Source organism: Alligator sinensis, unplaced genomic scaffold (assembly GCF_000455745.1).
Source record: "Alligator sinensis unplaced genomic scaffold, ASM45574v1 scaffold241_1, whole genome shotgun sequence".
Lineage (NCBI taxonomy): Eukaryota > Metazoa > Chordata > Crocodylia > Alligatoridae > Alligator > Alligator sinensis.
The window spans coordinates 2,233,237-2,238,732 of record NW_005841894.1 but is presented as its reverse complement, the minus strand read 5'-3'; positions in this window follow the sequence as shown (position 1 = coordinate 2,238,732).

Here is a 5,496-nt window from a genome sequence, read left to right as displayed (position 1 = left end):
AGGAATGACAATGCCTCTGCGGCCTAGGGTCTAGTGAAGTGTTTCTCAACCCGTGGGTCACAAGAATATTTGAGACAGTTGCAAGCAAGTCCCAGAAAAATGTGGGAAACCATGAGTTTCCCCTTGCAAGCTAGCAGCCTTCCAGCCTACAAGCAGCTGCTTGGGGTGATGAGGCAGCGCACACGTACACGCACACACACACAGAGTCATGGAAGCAGCCCTAGCAGCTGGATGCAGGTAAGTGTATGGGGAGTGGGGATGGGAGGTCTAGGGCTTGGGGACTATCCCAGGGTGCTTGGGTGCAGATGTGGAAGGAATGGGGATGTGGAGGAGGGAGGGTGCCTGCTGCCATTGGGGGGAAATGGCCAAGGCTGCATCAGGGTAAGAGGGCAAGGGGGAAGGCACCTGCCCCTCCAGCAGGGGAAGTGGGTGGGGATAAGGGGTCTTTCGAGGGCAGTGGGGAGCTGTGTGGCTGGGTTGGCATCACCGGGGCCAGTGCCCATACTCAAGACAGGGCAACTGGGAGATGCTGCTTGGCGGGCAAGAGGGACCATGACCAGGCTGCCTGGTGCAGTATGTGAGCCCCAGCTCAGGGCAAGGGGGGAGGTGCCACAGGCTTCCCCTCCTCCCTCCAGCCTGTGCTGGGGCTAGACTTGCTCCACTGCCGCCTGCGTGGATAGGGTCAGTTTGGGGGGCTCCCTCCAGCAGAGTTGGGGAGGGTCAGGGGGCTGCGGGTTTCATAGATACATAGATGCTAGGGTTGGAAGGGACCTCAACAGATCATCAAGTCAAACCCCTGCCTAGGCAGGAAAGTGTGCTGGGTTCAGATGACCCCAGCCAGATGCTTATCCAACCTTCTCTTAAAGACCCCCAGGGTAGGGGAGAGCACCACCCCTCTCGGAAGCCCATTCCAGATTTTGGTCACCCTTACTGTAAAGAAGGTTTTCCTGATAGCTAGCCTAAATCTGCTTTGTCAGTTTGTGATCATTGTTCCTTATTTACCCCAAGAGGTGCCCTGGTGAATAGAGCATCTCTGATCCCTTGCTGCATCCCCCAGAAATTTGTAGGCAGCCACAAGATCACCTCTCAGCCTTCCCTTGTGGAGGCTGAAGTGGTCTAGGTCCCTCAGTCTCTCCTCATAGGGCTTGTCCTGTAAGCCCCTGACCATACGAGTGGCCCGCTCTTCTGGACCCTCTCGTATCTATCCACATCCTTGAAGTGCAGCACCCAAAACCGGACACAGTACTCCAACTGCAGTCCAACCAATGCCGCACAGAGGGGATGTATCACCTCCTTGGATCTATTCATCATGCATCTGCTGATGCATGATAAAGTGCGGTTAGCTTTGCTGCTGATTTTTGTCACGCTGACTCATGTTCATCTTGGAGCCCACTATGACTCCGAGATCCCTTTTGGCTTCTGTGCTGCTGAGAGGGTCACTTCCCAGCCAGTAGGTGTGCTGGATATTTTTGCACCCTAGCTGCAGCACTCTGCACTTGTCCTTGTTGCACTTCATTCTATTGTGTACTGCCCACTTTTCTAACCTGTCCAGGTCTGCCTGCAATCGTTCCCTACCCAGTTTAGTGTCATCCGCAAACTGGACAGAGTACACTTCACACCCATATCGAAGTCACTGATGAAGATATTGAAGAGTACAGGTCCACAGACTGAACCCTGCGGGACCCCACTACCCACATCCTTCCAGGCCAATACCGACCTGTCTACTACCACTCTCTGGGTTCGACCCACCGGACCATGTAAACATCTATGCCACAGTCTCTTAATTTATTTATGAGACTGGGATGAGATACCATAATGAAGGCCTTGCTGAAGTCCAAGAAAATGACATCCACCTCTACTCCTGCGTCTATGCATTTTGTGACCGTCATAAAACAAAACCAGATTGGTCAGGCATGATCTACCTGCTACAAATCCATGCTGGTTTCCCTGCTGCATTATTTTTCCTGCTGGACTCCCCCAAATATGATCCTTCATAATCTTTTTCAAAGACCTTTCGAAGAATGGAGGTGAGGCTGACTGTCCTATAATTACTTGGATCCTCCTTCCTCCCCTTCTTGAAAATAGGGACCACATTCGCCCTTTTCCAGTCCTCCGGGACCTAACCCGAGTGCCATGAGTGCTCGAACAGCTGTGCTAGTGGTTCTGCTATGACACCGGTCAATTCCTTCAGTACTCTCAGATGCAACTCATCCGGGCCTGCTGACTTGAACACATCCAGTCCATCCAAGTGACACTGCACCAAGTTGGCATCAACAGTTGGTGGGCTGGCATCCTTCTGATGCCCGTCTAAGAACCCATTAGCAGACTTGTCTTGAGCCCTGTTCAGGAACACCGAGGCAAAAAACTCATTGAATAGCTCAGCCTTGTCCCCTCTGTCTGTCACTAATTGCTTCATGTTCAGTAGGGGTCCTATGCTGCCCTGTGCCTGCCTTTTGCTCCCTACATGCCTAAAAAAAGACTTTTTGTTGTCTTTAATTTGTGTTGCCAGCCTTGGCTCTGTAGTTGCTTTGGCTTTTCTAACTGCCTCCCTGCAAGCGCGGGCCAAGTAGGTATACTCTTCCTTGGTAGCTTCCCTCTGTTTCCACCGCCTATATGCCTTTTTTTTTGGCCCTTAGGCTCCCCTGGATTTCCCTGTTTAGCCAAAGAAATTTTCTGGCTCCTTTCCCTCGTACTGGGATAGTCTCCCTCTGTGCCCGAAAGATCGCTTCCTTTAGATATGACTACCCTTCCTGGACTCCCATCTCGCCAATACTCTTATCCTGCAGTACACTGTTGACTAGACTCCTGAGCACACTGAAGTTAGCCTTCCTAAAGTCAAGCACTTCCACCCTACTAGGTATCTTACCGTATGGCTGTATGGGAATTCAATTGATTGGTGGTCACTGTCCCCAAGGTGACCATGAATCTGCAGCTCCCCTACCAGGTCCTCCCCTGTAGCCAACACCAAGCCCAGTAAGGCATTCCCTCTAGTGGGACTGTATACCTTGGGAGTGGAAGCGAGGAGCAGCAGCATGGCCCGAGGGGGCAGGGGACAGTGGGTTGGGAGTGAGGAGCACTGGCAGGGCCAGGGCCAGGGCGCTGTGGATTAGGACTGGCTATCGATCTTTACAAATGGGTCCTGATACAAAGAAGGTTGAGAACCACTAGTCTAGTGTACTTACCTAGGGGTCACGGGAAGAGAGGTTTTTAAATACCCTCTACTACTTAAGGCAATTGAAGTCTGTTACTTTCATACTAGCAGCATGACCTAACAGCAGTTCAGGGATTCATTCTCATTTGTTTACTCTACTTCTGGCAATTTATATAAAAACGAAAAATTGGAACAGGTCCAAAAAGTTTAGAGGATCATGCCCTGCACCCATAACTTAATTAGTACATTTCCCTGAGAGGTAACGGACCAAAGTCTAGCCAAGCATAGGGGTCTGTGGGTGCACTACTGCTCAGTAGCCGGATAATACTGTGCAGTAGCGTATTAGTACTGTTTGTGCTGTGACATGCTATTGTGCAGCATTATTCAGCTACTGTGCAGTTCATGTCTCATGTAGGCTCACCTTGTTTGTTGGTAGCTTCATACTGCAACTCTTTAGTCTCCCTCATTATTATTTCTCCATCCTCTCCTTGATTAGCATGAAGGCCTTACAAAAGAAACTGATACTTTGTTTTCCTTTACCCCAATGATATGTCCTATGATGAGGTCATTGGTTTTCCCTGCAGTTTCCAATTATATATTTTCCTCTACAGCCACTTGAATTAAGTAACATATTTAAACCATATTTAGTTTTTCTTCTTTTTTTTTTAAGTTGGTATACACAAGTGTCCCTTTTAATTGATTTTCCTGTTTCTGAAGTATGGCCTTTTCATTGCTTAGAGCTAAAAATTTCCTGAGGAGAAAAATAGATATTTCTTAATTACTAATAATTAGATGAGGGAAGAAATTAATTCTCCTAGTATGTAAATTGCCTGATTTGATACCTTAGTCATCTAGCAGCCAGGAATCTAAGCTATTCTCTTTGGTTTATAACCAGGCATGTTGTTGTTTTTGACTAGTCCTATTTCCAGTCTCAACTACCTTCGTACCATATTATATATCCAGAAAGTTGATGAAGGCTATTTACATTCAGTGCAAAATGAGATTAAAAAAAAAAAAATCATTCCGTCAATTTTCCTTTATCCACATTAAATACCTGGAATAGTGCATCTACACCAATTTTATAATTAGGTTAAATACGGGAGATGTTTCACTCAATTTAAAGTTGTTCAGATAATATAACTGAAATTTTAATATTTGTATTGGATTCCACATTCTTTAATTGTAGCAGAGGCCATTTTTGTGAAATGCTAATATATTTTTACAGTCTATGGCAGCAATGATCCTTCACAGTTGAGGATGATCACTCCCAGGGGTTAAGTAAAGGAATGTTAATTAATCCATGGATGGCTAAGAGGGCCAATCCTAGAAAATATCTCAGTATTTATGAATTATGCATTTTGATTGTATCTCATGTTTTGAGCAGTTGAACTGAAAGTATTTGATCCACAACAAACCTTTTCTCTTGCAATCCTCACTAATGCTGTCCTTATCTCATGTGCATAAAGGGCATATATGTAAATGAGAGAGCAGATCTGAGATGCTGTAATGAAGAAGAAACTCCCACGGTAGTCCTTTACATTCCCTTTTTCAAAACTGGGCATATGATCACTTCCTTCAGCTTGCTTTTTTTGGCCCAATGTCACCAAAAACAAAGACAATATAAACTAATATGGAGTCAAGCTCATTTCCATAGCACTGTACCCCTTCTGTTCCCAACTAGTTTTCTAAAAGTCAGCAGGTACTCTGATTACCTCTTGATTCTATTGTTTCCTCAAACCAAAAAGGTATCGCCCACAAAAATCCTGTTTCTCAAATAAGTGACTTGTGTCTAGAAAATACTTGTCATTTGTCTTTATCACTCTTACCATTGAGCAGCTCATTAACTTGGACTCCCTCCTTTCAATAATTGTATTCTTTGAAAAATACTTAAATTATTCAACTCTGATATTTTGGTATTTTCCTCCATAAACTGTTAGCTTTATCAAGTTCTCACAATATTAGTCCTACTTTCTTCCTTCATCAGTCCCTATAGCTGTTGTTTGTATTTCTTATTATCTTCTGCTCCCACTTTTTGATAAATTCAAATAGCCTACCTTTTAAGACTATACCTATTTCACTTAGTTCAGACATCAATAGGTAAAGAGAGATGCGTCCAGGCAGTGTTTGAAAAGGAAAAGAGAGATGTTTCCAGGCAGTGTTTTAGCCTTTATGGTATAGGAAATATGCGAGAAGCCTATTTTGTTTGGTAATATAGTCTACTGGACCAACTATGTATTTTGGAAAAGAAGACAAGCTTTTGGGCACAACGTGCCCTTCATATCCAAAATGTCCTCTTCACTGTTAAAGGAAGGGGTGTGTTTTGGGTTTGTAGTGTTTTTGTGTTG